The 18042-nt window shown below is 39.0% G+C and overlaps 1 protein-coding gene across 1 annotated transcript in view; it reads right to left on the bottom strand.

Annotated features, from left to right (window-relative positions):
• Positions 1-18042, bottom strand: part of KCNA4 (potassium voltage-gated channel subfamily A member 4) — an 865487-nt gene that overhangs the window by 11619 nt on the left and 835826 nt on the right. Inside the window, exon 1 of the transcript XR_010946098.1 lies at positions 4401-4666. The gene's annotated coding sequence lies outside the window, so the exon portion shown is untranslated. Of the gene's footprint in view, positions 1-4400 lie in introns of the transcript that reaches the window.

The raw sequence follows: 18042 nt of genomic DNA, 5'->3' as shown, positions 1-18042 counted from the left end.
TCAGCTTTCTAATGAAGTGGCTAATAATCATCTAGAGTTAGAAATGTTCCCTTATTAGACCAGAATATATAAATATTATTACACTGATTTTGCCACAAGGTGTAATGCCAGAGGAATGATTCTTCTACTGTGGGGATAGATATCGACACATCTACAGGCTAAATTAAATAACTATTTTTTTTCCATCATAAGTAGGAGCTGCTGTCATTGTGTTTTATTGGGCAAATTTCCAATAACTTGACCACCGAGTCTTCTGTCTTTTAGTCCTTATTCCATCTCTCTCCAAAGTATTTCCCTCTTCAGAAACCCCTCAGTTCAGAGGCAGTGGAAAAGGTAGCATATATGACTGCGTGTGAGCATAGGCAAACATTGACTGTCCTATAAATGCTAGCAATCTGTTGAACACTAAAGATTATATAAATCTTAGCAGCTTTACTGATGCTTCATACACAAGCAGCTGTTGTTTCTTGGTTGCCTGATTAAATATGCTGTAAAATTTCTCCCAAGAAAATCTCACCAAAGTTGATTCCAGCAAATCCTTCTTAACATCTCCGCTAGCAACTTCAGTTTCTAAGCGATTCAAAGTAAAGACCCAATCAATAACAATTCTTTCAAGGGGGCTGCTCTTTTTCCTTTCAAGACAAGGCATTTATAACACCAGACTAAGTGTCCTAGTCTTGGCTCTGCCATTAACTAACAGTTGCTCAACATTTTCCGAGATGAAGTTTTGACTATTTCAAAGAGAAACAATATATGACTATTTCAGAAAGACATTATGTGGATTGAAATGTTTTTTTGACAATATGTCTCTCTCTATATATATCTGTATCTGTTTCTATATCATATATATATATATATATATATACACACACATACATATCTGTGTGTGTACATATATATCAATAAGTGGAAAAATTATGGGCTATGTATTTAGAGACAACGTTAGAAATAGATCTCTAGCCAAGCCTAAAGCTATCAAAATTAACATTACATTCATGAAATATATGAAATTAACCATCTGTAAAACATTCACTTGGGAAATAAATTTAAAAATCTACCTAAAATATGTTTTGAAAACTGTTGTTCACAAGAGTTGGGTTCTGCCTCAGCCTATGCAAGAGTGTTTGGAGCTTCCCAGTTGCCCAGTCTTTAATCTACCCTCACATCTCAACTGAGAGGTCACTTCCTCCAAGATTTGCCTAACATTCCTCAATCTGGATCATATGCCTTTTATCTATGTTCCTATGATCCCCAATAGTTACCAATAGTTACCATCATCATGTTTGTTTGATTTTCCATTAAATTTTAAGAAATGAACCATTCTGTCTTGCTCATTGTACCCTATGTATTGTACCCTATGTATCAAGCATTGCACAGTGCTTGATACATAGTATGTTCTCAATTTGAAAAATAACTTGTTGAATGATATTGAAAATTTACATGTAAAATGTATTATAATCTTAGAAATTGTACACATAAATTATGATGTCACATTATAAGGACAGACTTTTAGTGAATGAACCATAGTTTCTCTCCTGCCCCAAGACTTTTATATATTTGATTCCCTAAGCCCAGAATTCTTTCCCCAGTGAATTCATGAGCAGCTACTACTTCCCATTCCAACATCTGGTAATGTAGCACCTCCTCAGACAACCTTCCTTGGCCACTCACAAATCCAAATCCTCCTGTTGCATGCTCCTGTATGTCTACTAACCTCTCTCACAGCACTTAAAACCTTCATGCTTTTATATACCATTGTATATATTTTCTTAATATATTTTCCCAATGATGGCAGGGGCCCTGAATGGTCTTGCTAATCACTGTATCCTCAGGGTCTAGCAGAATGTCTGGCTTACCAAAAGAATTCAATAGTGATTTGCTGAGTTAATGACTAGTGACTAACTTTTTATAAATAAGAGATTCAAAGAATAAGAAATTGCCAACAATACGTGAATATTGTTCATGGAAAGGATATATTTCATTTATAGATAATGACTACCTATTTAGAAATGTAAAAGGAAATTCACTAGACTTTTAAAATTGGTGGGAATGATCCATTAAGAGTGCATTTTTTTGTTATTGTTTGCTCTAGTTTCCTGGTCACTCAGAGACCTTCTGATTTGGAGTTTGGTTTCCTTGATTAACATACACAGGAAGCAAGAATATCCTGTGCAGATATCCAGAGCTGAGTCATCTGCCAGAAACATTCTTGACTATATATTAATCGATTTATAAATCAGTTCCTTGAGTTTGGTTACTGTGAAATGATAACCATGAAGTTGGCCGTATTTATTGGCATATCCACTCATTCACACATTCATTCATTCTTCCTGGTATTTCTTGAATGCTTACTAGGTGCCAGCACTATGCCAAGTATTACTTTGATGTGCTAACAGTGTGTAAAGGTTTAGCATCCGGCCTGGGTTGATACAGAATTGTGAACTCAGTGTTTGTCTTCTTGCTGTACTGTTTCCTTGGAAACTACAGAGTTAAGATAAATGTGGAATGTTGAGTCTGCCTCATCTGTTGTGTGGAACTACATCTGGATTAGAGCAGCTGGAATTGGGCACACAGGCCTCGGGCCTATGTAAATAGAGATATAAAAATTTGCTAGAAAATTAAGGAGTTTCTCTGAGTCAAAATGACCCACACACTTGTTGACTCTTAAGGGAGACAGCTATGCTCACTCTCTGTGGGTGTGGGGACTAAAGAATCTGTGAACTTAGAGAGCTGCAGGCTTCCCTTGAGATGAAGATGGCATAGCTCCTTTCATCTAAAACGAAATAAACTAGGATTAGATTGAAGCCGATTTGTCAGTGAGACTGATTTGTCATGAGACTGATTGCCTTTCCAAGCATGTAACAATGCAGTGGTGGTACAAAATCTAGGACCCATCCTCCAAAGCCAGAACTACACCTTCACCCAAAGCAACTCCCTGTAAGATCTCACTTCACACCTTGCTGGCCTTTCCCTTTTGCTCTGTCCACTCAATGACATCTGATGAGCTTAGTTGCTTATGGTGATCAGTATCACAGTAGGAGACAGACCCACATTCATATCTCAGCCACACTACTTCCTGACTCTGTGGGCTTGACAAGTGATTTAATTTCTTACATCAGTTTTTTCTTCCTTCTGAAAAATGAGTCCACACTGGTGGAACAGTAGAGCAAACTTGTAAAAATGCAATCTTTGGAGTCAAATTGCATAAATTGAACTATCATCAATAAATAAATGGTTGTGTGTCCATAGCCAAGTAACCAAACCTCTCTGTGCCTTGGATTCCTTAACTACAAAATGGAGAGAACAATTGCACATATATTATAGAATTGCTCTGAGGATTTAAAAAGTTAGTGTGCATATATATATATATATATATATACACATATATATTATTTAGTACAATGCCCAGCACATAGCAATCCCTCAATACATGCCAACTATTTTCTATAATTATAATTATATTCAAATTACAACTTTATGCTTTTCTTCCAGTATTTCTACTTCATCAAAAGCAATGGAATAATAGGTCATCAGCCTGGGAAAATTAAATAGTAAGAGAAGGGCTACAAATGTTTAATATGCATGAAAGAAAACAAAACACAAAACACAACTAATCCAGAGTGGTTACTTTTCTTCTCTTAGACTGGAGAAACAATGAAATTATGGTCAAATCAAATAGCATAATTCACTCTCAGCAAATTAACTGAAGAAGAGCAAGAAAACCAGGGCACACACAAAGTCACCATGGTGATGCAAAATGTATCATCTCAATTGGCTCAATCTATTTAATATTTATTCCTGCTTGTTTCACCAAGGATTTATACAAATGGATAATTCTCTTCCTTTCTCTGGGGGTCTCAGTTTTCTATAAAATGAGCGGGTCGGATGACATGACATCTATGGCCATCTATGTAGTTCTAAGTTCCTATTATCCACTCAAGCTAAAGAAAATTAAGCTTAGACCTCTCTAGTGTGTCGTCCTGCTGGACAAAAATTTATATACATATATATATTTTTTCTTAGCCATAAGAAGAAAAAACTGTGTAACTTAACTTCCCCTTTAATTAATCATCCTAGAGTTTTTTTTTTAAAAAAGGTTTGTCTTTCTTATATTCCTGATCTGCTTATTTTAAGTTTTGTGAAGAATTTCCATTTGCCTATGTGGAAACTGAATATCGACCCTCTCTCCCAGAATCTAGAGTCATGTTTGTCTCCCACACGGTCCAATTCTGAAATGTTTTCGTGACATTTTCATTGGTTCAATAAATTACTCTGCAATATATACTTGCCTGTCCTTTCTTTTCCCCAAGGAGAAACAGATAAATAAGTAAATGTAAATTAATCTGGTCTCAGCTGTGGAGACTGTCCCATTCGCCTCCCACTCCCCTCACCCACCTCACCTGGCAGCTGTTCATGGCGCTCATTTCAATTAAAGCAGAAATCACTTTTCATCAGGGATACTGGTTGGCTTTGTCTGATCTATCTTGTGGCAAAGTTTCCTCAAGTTCCACAGATGTACTGTAGATGATTCAAACTCCTTTGTCATTCATTTTGTTCATACAAGTGTTTAACGTGAGTGGGCTGGTTTAGAAATAATTGCCTTTCTACAGCTGGGAAGGAGTCCTTCAGCTACAGCTCTCTGGGGCTGGAGGATGCTGTAGGAATGTTCTTTGCCAACCCAGTCAGTGCGTGACTGCTCACAGACAACTAAAACCACAGGCTGGGAGCGCTCATGTACAATAGGGCTCTGTACAGAAATTCATGGTCATCACAGCCTGTTGGGGATGGATTCAGAGTTGGGAAACTTACGTGATGCCAAGTGTGCATTGCCAAACCTTCATGGAAATCAGAAGTTATAATGTTGCATTATACTCTGGGCTTTGGAATTTGAATGACCTCAGTTGAAGAGTGTCCTTTACAAGTTATGTACTTAATGTCTTTGAAACCCAGCCTTCACATCTGAAAAAAAGGGAAAAAATTGAATGTACTTGATTGGATTTTTATGAAAATTAACCAAGCTAATTCATGAAAGTGCTTAATACTGTGTTTGGTACGTCATATTGACACAATGAATACTTCTCACCATTCTTGTTATTAAGTCTACAACATGGGTGTGATTCCTATTGACTCACTCAATTTCATGTGGTGAAACACATCCCAAAGATCTAGGCTACAACTTCCAAACATATGCTTTTGAGTATACAACAAATTTGCCAACAGTGTCAAAAATATGAACATGCTCCTCCCTACTTCTACAGAGACATCTGAGATTGGATATTAATTTCTGAGAATGGTTTATGGCATCATTTTAATATGCTTTATAGTCATGCAAAGGACAATGCATGGCATTACGTCTGTGTAAAAACAGATGGAGATGACATTTTAAAAAAATGGCTCCAGATATGATGGGAAGAACTCTTCAAGTGGTAATTAGTCAGGTAGCACTCTTCAAATGACAGCATAATCTGGTGGCGGGAGGTGGGGGGCAGGTAACTGTTCTCTTCCAACCATACTGCTAGAGATGCTTCTGATCAAAAGCTACCTAGAAAGAGGTTCAAGAAAATTTGTTAATCATCACAGAGGGAAATAACAAACATTTGATAAGCTATCAGAGCTACCAGAATATATAGTTTTAGGTATAATAAAACAACTAATATATAGTGTATGTGAAGAGATCTAGTGCATTGTGCTTTTATGATTTTCAAGGTGTTGATAAACTTGGACATCTATGAAAATGTCAAAGCCTATATGGGACATCTCCAGCATGCATTGGCTGAAAAAGGCTAGTAGATCCCGTCCTCCAAGTGTGAATTTATACATGGATAGAAGTAGAACAATGATATAGAATCAGGGACCCACACATTTCAGTCTTAAACATTGTTTTACTAAGGCACAGAACGATCTGTTGTGTACCTTTATATTCAAGATGCTGAACTTGGTACTTTATATATGTTCATTTCATTTGATGTTAATCTTAGCTCTGACATGTTGTTATCCCCATGTTAAGGACGAAAGAAAGTGATGCTCAGAAAAGGGAAACAACTTGCCCGTGATCTCATAGTTAAAATGCCAGAGCTGTATTTTAAATTCATTAATACAAACCTCTTTCCTAAATTAAAAGAAAGGTAGGAGTTGAGTAATGTGATCCAAAGGATACTAATATCCTACCATGCAGAGCTTCCCCTGGAAGTAAGAACCTCTTACGACACCATAACAATTACAAAATATGAGCAGTCTTTTTTCAATCATACCTTTATTTAATGAGTGCCCACTACTGGGTCTAGCATTGTTCTAGGCCTAAAGAATAGAGAAAGAAAAACAGAAAGGGCAGTGGGGGTGCGGGACAAAACGATCTCTTTTTTTTTTTTTTTTTTTTGTGGTGAAGGAAAGTTCAGCATTTATTGCAGGCAGGGGAGTTAGTGCTCAGAAAGCCTGAACTCCCTGATGGGCTTCAGCAAAGCATTTTTAAAGGCCAAGTGAGGGAGGGAGCATCCCAGTGTATGTGATCAGCTAGTACACAATTCTCTGACTGGTTGATGCTGAGGTAACAGTGCAGTGTCACAGGGGTTAACATTATCAGTCCTTAGGCGCCAGTAGGTCTGGGGGCTAATGTGCTCATGGTCATCAAGTAGTTAATTTCTTCCATTTAGTGGTGGTTCTAGCATCTGTAAAACAACTCAGGAAATGTGCGTCAAATACTATTATCTGGGTACTTCAGAGAGGAACTAAAGCAGAGGACATGGGGGAGGGGTCTGTCCCTGAAAGGCCCCTTAGGGTCCTGCTCGGTTTCAGGATCATGAAATAAGATGTGCCTTGTCAGCTGTTTGGCAAGTACCTGGAAAACAGTAAATGCTCAGTAAGCCACGTGGCTCTTGTTGTTATTGGTACAAGAGTTACATTGCAGTCAAACTTCATTGTTACAGGTCTGGAGAGGGAGCTAATCAGGGATGCTCTATAAGGAGGAGCACCATTGCCTTGGTGGGTAAGACTCCTGGGGGCAGCAGCGTGAACCTGAAGCCACTCCTTTTGCTAATTAGCATCACAGACACCCTGCTGAGAAACCTCCTTCTGTAAAACCTTTGCTGTAATAAGAGTGGAACACGCCTCTACTGCCTGCAGGATCTGAGCCTTGTGGGTCATTGGGGTGCAGAGAAGCAGCCTTGATTTCCAAGACGATGCAGAGCTTCAGATAGGGGGTTTGGTACACAACTCCCCTTAACTTTTTCTTATCTTTGACCATCCCGGGTCTTCTCAGGCCAGGCCTCATGTTAGTTCTCTATTTTTTTTTTTTAACGTCTTTATTGGAGTACAATTGCTTTACATTGTTGTGTTAGTTGCTGCTGTACAACAAAGTGATTCAGCTATACGTATATATATATATATATATATCCCCTCCCTCTTGCGTGTCCCTTCAACCCTCCCTAACCCCACCCTTTAGGTGGTCACAAAGCACCAAGCTTATCTCCCTGTGCTCTGCGGCCGCTTCCCACTAGCTATCTATTTTACATTTGGTAGTGTATATATGTCCATGCCACTCTCTCACTTCGTCTCAGCTTACCCTTCCCCCTCCCCATGTCCTCAAGTCCATTCTCTACATCTGCTTGTTTATTCCTGTCCTGCCGCTAGGCTCTTCAGAACCTTTTTTTTTTTTTTTCGATACCATATATATGTGTTAGCATATGGTATTTGTCTTTCTCTTTCTGACTTACTTCACTGTGTATGACAGACTCTAGGTCCATCCTCCTCACTACAAATAACTCAGTTTTGTTTCTTTTTATGGCTGAGCAATATTCCATTGTATACATGTGCCACTTCTTCTTTATCCATTCAACTGTTGAAGGACACAGGTTGCTTCCATGTCTTGGATGTAAATAGTGCTGCAATGAACATTGTGGTACATGACTCTTTTTGAATTATGGTTTTCTCAGGGTATATGCTCTGTAGTGGGATTGCTGGGTCATATGGTAGTTTTATTTTTAGTTTTTTAAGGAAACTCCATACTGTTCTCCATAGTGGTTGTATCAATTTATATTCCCAGCAACAGTACAAGAGGGTTCCCTTTTCTCCACACCCTCTCCAGCATTTATTGTTTGTAGATTTTTTGATGATGGCCATTCTGACCAGTGTGAAGTGATACCTCATTGTAGTTTTGATTTGCATTTCTCTAATGATTAGTGATATTGAGCGTCTTTTCATGTGTTTGTTGGCAATCTGTATATCTTCTTTGGAGAAATGTCTATTTAGGTCTTCTGCCCATTTTTGGATTGGGTTGTTTGTTTTTTTGATATTGAGCTGCATGAGCTGCTTGTATATTTTGGAGATTAATCCTTTGTCAGTTGCTTCGTTTGCAAATATTTTCCCCCATTCTGAGGGTTGTATTTTCGTCTTCTTTATGGTTTCTTTTGTTGTGAAAAAGCTTTTAAGTTTCATTAGGTCCCATTAGTTTACTTTTGTTTTTATTTCCGTTTCTCTAGAAGGTGGGTCAAAAAGATCTTGCTGTGATTTATGTCATAGAGTGTTCTGCCTATGTTTTCCTTTAAGAGTTTTATAATGTCTGGCCTTACATTTAGGTCTTCAATCCATTTTGAGTTTATTTTTGTGTATGGTGTTTGGAAGTGTTCTAATTTCATTCTTTTACATGTAGCTGTCCAGTTTTCCCAGCACCACTTTTTGAAGAGGCTGTCTTTTTTCCATTGTATATTCTTGCCTCCTTTATCAAAGATAAGTTGACCATATGTACATGGCTTTATCTCTGGACTTTCTATCCTGTTCCATTGATCTATATTTCTGTTTTTTGTGCCAGTACCAACTCTCTTCATTACTGTAGCTTTGTAGTATAGTCTGAAGGCAGGGAGCCTGATTCCTCCAGCTCCATTTTTCTTTCTCAAGATTGCTTTGTGTATTTGGGGTTTTTTGTGTTTCCATAAAAATTGTGAAATTTTTTGTTCTAGTTCTGTGAAAAATGCCATTGGTAGTTTGATAGGGATTGCGTTGAATCTGTAGATAGTTTTGAGTATTATAGTCATTTTCACAATGTTGATTCTTCAAATCCAAGACAGTGATATATCTCTCCATCTGTTTGTCTCATCTTGAATTTCTTTCATCAGTGTCTTATAGTTTTCTGCATACAGGTCTTTTGTCTCCTTAGGTAGGTTTATTCCTAGGTATTTTATTCTTTTTGTTGCAATGGTAAATGGGAGTGTTTCCTTAATCTCTCCTTCAGATTTTTCATCATTACTATATAGGAATGCAAGAGATTTCTGTGCATTAATTTTGTATCCTGCTACTTTACCAAATTCATTGATTAGCTCTAGTAGTTTTCTGGTAGCATCTTTAGGATTCTCTATGTATTGTATCATGTCATCTGCAAAGAGTGACAGTTTTACTTCTTCTTTTCCGATTTGGATGCCTTTTTCTTCTCTGATTGCTGTGGCTAAAACGTCCAAAACTATGTTGAATAATAGTGGCGAGAGTGGGCAACCTTGTCTTGTTCCTGATCTTAGTGGAAATGGTTTCAATTTTTCACCATTGAGAATGATGTTGGCTGTGGGTTTGTCATAAATGGCCTTTATTATGTTGAGGTAAGTTCCCTCTATGCCTACTTTCTGGAGGGTTTTTATCATAAATGGGTGTTGAACTTTGTTGAAAGCTTTTTCTGCATCTATTGAGATGATCATATGGTTTTTCTCCCTCAGTTTGGTAATATGATGTATCACATTGATTGATTTGAGTAATTTGAAGAATTCTTGCATTCCTGAAATAAGCCCCACTTGATCATGGTTTATGATCCTTTGAATGTGCTGCTGGATTCTGTTTGCCAGTATTTTGTTGAGGATTTTGGCATCTATATTCCTCTGTGATATTGGCCTGTAATTTTCTTTTTTTGTAACATCTTTGGTTTTGGTATCAGAGTGATGGTGGCCTCATGGAATGAGTTTGTGAATATTCCTCCATCTTCTATATTTTGGAAGAGTTTGAGAAGGATAGGTGTTAGCTCTTCTAAAAATGTTTCATAGAATTCACCTATGAAGCCATCTGGTCCTGGGCTTTTGTTTGTTGGAAGATTTTTAATTACAGTTTCAATTTCAGTGCTTGTGATTTTTCTGTTTAAATTTTCTATTTCTTCTTGGTTCTGTCTTGGAAGGTTGTGGTTTTCTAAGAATTTGTCCATTTCTTCCAGGCTGTCCATTTTATTGGCATATAGTTGCTTGTTGTAATCTCTCATGATCCTTTGTATTTCTGCAGTGACAGTTGTTACTTCTCCTTTTTCATTTCTAATTCTGTTGATTTGAGTCTTGATTTTTTTTCTTGATGAGTCTGGCTAATGGTTTATCAATTTTATCTTCTCAATAAACCAGCTTTTAGTTTTATTCATCTTTGCTATCATTTCCTTCATTTCTTCTTCATTTATTTCTGATCTGATCTTTATGGTTACTTTCCTTCTACTAACTTTAGGGGGTTTTTTTGTTCTTCTTTCTCTAATTGCTTTAGGTGTAAGGTTTGGTTCTTTTTTTTTTTTTTTTTTTTTTTTTTTTTTGCGGTACGCGGGCCTCTCACTGCTGTGGCCTCTCCCATTGTGGAGCACAGGCTCCGGACGCACAGGCCCAGCGGCCATGGCTCACGGGCCCAGCCTCTCTGCGGCATGTGGGATCCTCCCGGACCAGGGCACGAACCCGCGTCCCCTGCATCGGCAGGTGGACTCCCAACCACTGCGCCACCAGGGAAGCCCAGGTTTGGTTCTTTATTTGACATTTTTCATGTTTCCTGAAGTAGGATTGCATTGCTGTAAACTTCCCTCTTAGAACTGCTTTTGCTGCATCTCATAGGTTTTGAGCCATCATGTTTTCATTGCCATTTGTCTAGGAATTTTTGATTTCCTCTTTGATTTCTTCAGTGATCTCTTGGTTATTTGGTAGTGTATTGTTTAGCCTCCATGTTTCTGTATTTTTTACAGTATTTTTCTTGTAATTGATACCTAGTCTCATACCGTTGTGATTAAAAAAGATACTTGATATGATTTCAATTTTCTTAAATTTACCAAAGCTTGATTTGTGACCCAAGATATGATCTATCCTGGAGAATGTTCCATGAGCACTTGAGAAGAAAGTTTATTCTGTTGTTTTTGAATAGAATGTCCTATAAATACCAATTAAGTCGATCTTGTTTAATGTGTCATTTAAAGCTTGTGTTTCCTTATTTATTTTCATTTCAGTTGAACTGTCCATTGGTGAAAGTGGGGTGTTAAAGTCCCCTACTATTATTATGTTACTGTAGGTTTCCCCTTTTATGGCTGTTAGCTTTTGTCTTATGTACTGAGGTGCTCCTATGTTGGGTGCATAATTATTTACAATTGTTATATCTTCTTCTGGATTGATCCCTTGATCATTATGTAGTGTCCTTGTCTCTTGTAATAGTCTTTATTTTAAAGTCTCTTTTGTCTGATATGAGAATTGCTACCCAGCTTTTTTCTGATTGCCATTTGCGTGGGATATCTTTTTCCATTCCCTCACTTTCAGTCTGTATGTGTCCCTAGGTGTAAAGTGGCTCTCTTGTAGACAGCATATATATGGGTCTTGTTTTTGTATGCATTCAGCCAGTCTATGTCTTTTAGTTGGAGTTTTTAATCCGTTTACATTTACGGTAATTATCGATATGTATGTTCCTATTACCATTTTCTTAATTGTTTTGGGTTTGTTTTTGTAGGTCTTTTTCTTCTCTTGTGTTTCCTGCCTAGAGGAGTTCCTCTTGCATTTGTTGTGAAGCTGGTTTGGTGGTGCTGAATTCTCTTAGCTTTTGCTTGTCTGTAAAGGCTGTAATTTCTCTGTTGAATCTGAATGAGATCCTTGCTGGGTAACGTAGTCTTGCTTGTAGGGTTTTCCTTTTTATCACTTTAAATATGTCCTGCCACTCCCTTCTAGCTTGCAGAGTTTCTGCTAAAAGATCAGCTGTTAACCTTATGGGGGTTCCCTTGTATTTTATTTGCTGCCTTTCCCTTGCTGTTTTTAATACTTTTTCTTTGTATTTAATTTTGGATAGTTTGATTAATATGTGTCTTGGCATATTTCTCCTTGGATTTATCCTGTATGGGACTCTCTGTGCTTCCTGGACTTGATTAACTATTTCCTTTCCCATGTTAGGAAAGTTATCAACTATAATCCCTTCAAATATTTTCTCAGTCCCTTTCTTTTTCTCTTCTTCTGGGACCCCTATAATTCAAATTTTGGTGTGTTTAATATTGTCCCTGAGGTTTCTGAGACTGTCCTCAATTGTTTTCATTCTTTTTTCTTTATTCTGCTCTGCAGTAGTTATTTCCACTATTTTATCTTCCAGGTCATTTATCCATTCTTCTGCCTCAGTTATTCTGCTATTGATTCCTTCTAGAGAATTTTTAATTTCATTTATTGTGTTGTTCATCATTGTTTGTTTGCTCTTTAGTTCTTCTAGGTCCTTGTTAAACGATTTTTTTTCTCCATTCTATTTCCAAGATTTTGGATCATCTTTACTATCATTACTCTGAATTCTTTTTCAGGTAGACTGCCTATTTCTTCCTCATTTGTTTGTTCTGGTGGGTTTTTACCTTGCTCCTTCATCTCCTGCATATTTCTCTGTCTTCCCATTTTGCTTAACTTACTGTGTTTGGGGTCTCCTTTTTGCAGGCTGCAGGTTCATAGTTTCCATTGTTTTTGGTGTCTGCCCCCAGTGGGTAAGGTTGGTTCAGTGGGTTGTGTAGACTTCCTAGAGTAGGGGCCTGTGCCTGTGTTCTGGCGGATGAGGCTGGATCTTGTCTTTCTGCTGGGCAGAGCTGCGTCCGGTGGTGTGTTTTGGGGTGTCTGTGAACTTAGTATGATTTTAAACAGCCTCTCTGCTAATGGGTTTTTTTGTGTTCCTGTCTTGCTAGTTGTTTGGTATGGGGTGTCCAGCACTGGAGCTTGCTTGTTGTTCAGTGGAGCTGGGTCTTAGCTTTGAGATGGAAATCTCTGGGAGAAATCTCACTGATTGATATTACATGGGTGCAGGAGGTCTCTGGTGGCCCAATGTCCTGAACTTGGTTCTCCCACCTCAGAGGCTCAGGCCTGACACCCAGCCAGAGCGCCAAGACCCTGTCAGGCACATGGCTCAGAAGAAAAGGGAGAAAAAAAAGAAAGAAAAATAAAGTGAAATAAAGTTATTAAAATAAAAAATTTTTTAAATATTATTAAAATAAAAGAATTGAAATGTAATAGAAAAAAGAGAGCAACCAAACCAATAAATAAATCCACCACTGATAACAAGCACTAAAAACTAAACTCAGATAACCATATAAATCAGAAACTAGTCAGTCGCATACAGAAAACCCCAAGTCTACAGTTCCTCCCAAAGTCCACCACCTCTATTTTTGGATGATCGTTGTCTATTCAGGTATCCCAGAGATGCAGCGTACATCAAGTTGATTGTGGAGATTTAACCTGCTGCTCCTGAGGCTGCTGGGAGAACTTTCCCTTTCTCTTCTTTGTTTGCACAACTCCTGGGGCTCTGCTTTGGATTTGGCCCTGCCACTGCATGTAGGTCACCCTCTGGCATCTGTTCTTTGCCCAGACAGGAGGGGGTTAAAGGAGCAGCTGATTCGGGGGCTCTGGCTCACTCAGGCCAGGGGTAGGGAGGGGTACAGAATGCGGGGCAAGCCTGTGGCAGCAGAGGCCGGCGTGACGTTGCACCAGCTGAGGCATGCTGTGTGTTCTCCAAGGGAAGTTGTCCCTGGATCACGGGACCCTGGCAGCGGCGGGAGGCACAGGCTCCTGGGAGGGGAGGTGTGGATAGTGACCTGTGCTTGTACACAAGATTCTTGGTGGCTGCAGCAGGCTTCGTGTTTCATGCCTGTCTTTGGTGTCCGTGCTGATAGCTGTGGCTCGTGCCCGTCTCTGGAGCTCATTTAGGTGGTGCTCTGAATCCCCTCTCGTTGCGCACCCCAAAACAATGGTCTCTTGCCTCTTCGTCAGCTCCAGACTTTTTCCCGGACTCCCTCCTGGCTAGCTGTAGTGCACTAGACCCCTTCAGGCTGTGTTCACGCAGCCAACCCCAGTCCTCTCCCTGGGATATGACCTCCAAAACCCGAGCCTCAGCTCCCAGGCCCCACCCGCCCTGGTGGGTGAGCAGACAAGCCTCTCAGGCTGGTGAGTGCTGGTCGGCAGAGATCCTCTGTGTGGGAATCTCTCCGCTTTGCCCCCTGCATCCCTGTTGCTGTGCTCTCCTCTGTGGCACTGAAGCTTCCCCCCCACCCACCCTCACCCTGTGTCCACCAGTGAAGGGGCTTCCTAGTGTGTGGAAACTTTTCCTCCTTCACAGCTCCCTCCTAGAGGTGCAGGTCCTGTCCCTATTTTTTTGTCTCAGTTTTTTCTTTTTTCTTTTGCCTTACCCAGGTATGTGGGGATTTTCTTGCCTTTTGGGAGGTCTGAGGTCTTCTGCCAGTGTTCAGTAGGTGTTCTGTAGGAGGTGTTCCTCATGTAGATGTATTTTTGATGTATTTGTGGGGAGAAGGGTGATCTCCACATCTTACTCCTCCACCATCTTGAAGGTCCTCCCCAAACGATCTTTCTTTAAGAAGCTTAAAATCAACAAATCCATCTGAAGAGCAGCTTCAGAACTCTGTCATTTCAATCCAGTGTTTGATCCAACAATAAATCTGGCTTATGCTCCATTTGGAAATAGATCTTCCAAAGCATACACTGGTAAGCGCACAACCTGACCAATCCTCCCCAAAGCATAACTGGATGTTATTATGTTGGAAATATTATATCAGGGGTTTGCAGAATGGGAGTGACAGTAATACCTTTCATGTAATCTTGCTATTGAATAAAAGAGTTGGTTGTTTGAAAAATGGTCATTAAATCATAAATTACCACATTTAAAACTGCCAATTTAGTTTGCTGATTAAATCATTTGAATAATAACCTACAATTCATCCATTATGAAAAAAAATAAATAACCCACCTAACAGAACTGAGAGCTCTAAGATTAAAAAAACAAAAAAAATCACTACACCATGGAAACAACTGTCAAAATAAGCCTGAGTATGTAGACTTAATTACTGACTCTTGTAAAGTATGTGTATAAATAGTCCGACTTTGTAAATAAATGCTGATATCTGACAGCTATTTAGTAAAATAAAATTTTGTTGCAAAGCCTTAAATTTTATTTTATTATGTGCTATAAATGTCAAATGAGTCCAGAGAACCACATGAAAATTTGTCATTTGATGATGAAATTGCTTCTGCCCTTAGTAGATGTATATGAGCTGCTTGCTGTTGTTGTTGTTATTGGTGTTACCCCCCCACATGACAGGGTTCTAGGCTTCTCTTTCCAGAGCACAACACTGATCTCTTTGTTAAGACCATATTACTCCATGTATATTTACTTCCAGGGACTCCTTATTGACAAGGCAACTAAGTCTGGGTTTTTTCTCCGGGTAAGCATTCCAGACCTTCTAGGATCTCAGTAAACTCCCCATTCCAGCATGATCTTCCACTCTTCCCTTCAAATGTGGCCTCTGTTTTGATATCTTGCTATTTGCTTATGCTACTCTCTTCACATGGGATTCTCTTCAAAACCTGCTCATCCTGAAAGGCAGTGACAGCACCAATTGATAGTTCCAATAAGCACAGTTAGACATAACACCCATTGGTTCCCATAACTGAGCCCAAATAAACACACTTTCTAAATTGAAATAAACTGCAAATGCTGGTGCAGGTTGGGAGACTGATAACACTCTATGCATTATGAGGTTTACTAGCATTGACTACTCAACTGCAAATAAGCAAAAAGGAACACGAGACCAAGGATACAAGCAAGGAGATGAGCTTCTCTAATGCCCTTCCTGTTCTTCAGAGATGTACACTGAAATTTAGGTCATTGATTAGCCCATTAGAATATCAAGTCTGCTTGATCAGAGTAGCTCAGAGCCGCAAACTCATGACGTTTGCTGTATGTGCCTGGAGGACAGATAATATCAGGAGTCAAGGGTGCACTTATTAGCATATATGAATTTTTTACTACACCAGATTTACATGCTCTTGCATTCTATTTCTAACTGCACCACTGGGCCTATCACTAGTTGGGCAGTGGCCCACCATGTAAATTAAATAGCAAGTACTTGCTCTGCAAACAAAACCCCAGGACAACTCACCTAGGCAGGGTAACTTCTCAGCTAATCCTTCAACTGATCACTACTTCTAAACTACTTCTAAGCAGTTTCAAGATAATGTTTCAAGGGACTTCCCTGGTGGTCCAGTTGTTAACACTCTGTCCTACCAATGCAAGGGGCATGGGTTTGATCCCTGATCGGGGAACTAAGATCCCACATGCCGTGCAGCACAGCCAAAAAAAAAAAGATAATGGTTCAAGGTCAAGCTGAAGTACCAACGATGTGGGTCATCCTCCAGATATAGTCATGTTCTTTCTGCAACCAAGAGGAACCTTTCCCTCCAAACCAAGAACTCCTTGGGTTGTTCTCTTGGGTTCTCACATTCTATTTTCCATGAAAACCATTGGAGTGTCTGTTTCATTTTCTTTACCAGACTGGAAACTCCTTGAGAACAAGGATTCAGGTTAGATTCACTTTTATGGTTTCCCATTTGCTTAGCGTAACATTCTTTGAATGCATGAATGGATGAAAACATTCAGTCACATCCAGTATCATGGACATGAGTGTATCATGGCCAGAGGCTTTATTGTGCCATTTATTAAAAGAACAAAGTAGGTGAGTAAAGTGTTGTTGATTTATTTTGCTGCTTGGACAGGAGAATTCATTCTCTTTTTTCAGATGTCTGTGTCCCTGCTCATGTCTGGGTACTGACACTTAGTCCACACCAGTATCATGAAGAGAGACGCCAATGGGAAAGCCACAAATGCCATCAGGTACCCAACTGATAGAGATACTTATGGAGTAAATGCACTTGCTTGGCCCACTGTTAGAAGAATCATCTAGAAAGAAGCATTTCTGCATCTTAAAAAAAAGTAAAATAGGGCAAACTGGACTTTGCACCATTCTCAAATAAAACAACCTAAGAAATACAAGCGTCTTCCAAAAGGGAAGATAAAAGAGTAAGGGATGAAAGAAAATAATTGTTTCATCTATTTGTTTATGAGACTTATGCATACACTGAATAGAAAGGAAAGGAATTATCATCTAAAACAAATAACTGGGTTCTGGACACTGAGGGCAATTGCTTATAGCGTGAGGTCCTTCTAACAACCCATGAGGTCTCGATTTCACCAGTGAGGACATCAGGATATAGAGTGTAACTCACCCAGGATCATGTAGCTTCATGTGGCAGAGCTAAGATCCAAATGTAAATCTCTCTGACTCTAAAAGCATGCACTGTCTGGTCTCTCTTAGCTGAGCAAGTATAATGCTATTTTGTAATAATTACTAGAGAATAGCATATTACAGAATGACTAAGGAGAAAAGTGAAACTGTTCTGAGAAACTAAAAATAAATTGAGGTTGGGGAGAGGTTCCAGTGCCAGAGAGATTAATTAAAAGTAGATATTTAATAAAGTTTTCTTTGAAACACAGAATGGCAGCTGAAATCAAATCCATGAGAAGGGTAAAGTGTACAGGCTCTCACTGTGTGAAGGACAGAGCTATTTCTGAAATCAAAACAGTAACATGAAGAGATTACAGTTTGACCTACTTCCTGGCATAAGAACTTGGTATTTCCAGATTGCTTCAGAACACCAATAACCTTACCACAGCTTGAAAATATTATTTAGGATCAACAGATCTGCAGGCGATGTTGAGAATAGATGCTGAGGCACTTGAAACAGATTTATCTATTACTTAAATTAAAAATGTTATTAATGTCTTATATGCAGAGATGGCCTGGAGGCCAGATGGATGCACAATCCCGTATTCTAAAGCTCACAAAGCCATTTGATTTGGGTTTTGAACTTGCAGTTTTCACATTTAAAAAAAAAAATTACTAAAGCCACATATAAGCCCCATTCTCTGTTATTAAAAATGACTTTTAAAGACTTCTAAAAAACTTCTAGCAGAGAACACAGATTT

The sequence above is a fragment of the Pseudorca crassidens genome, chromosome 9, assembly GCF_039906515.1.
Source record: "Pseudorca crassidens isolate mPseCra1 chromosome 9, mPseCra1.hap1, whole genome shotgun sequence".
Taxonomy (NCBI): domain Eukaryota; kingdom Metazoa; phylum Chordata; class Mammalia; order Artiodactyla; family Delphinidae; genus Pseudorca; species Pseudorca crassidens.
Note: the sequence above shows the minus strand (reverse complement) of the source record. Positions and strands in the feature narration are given on the sequence as shown.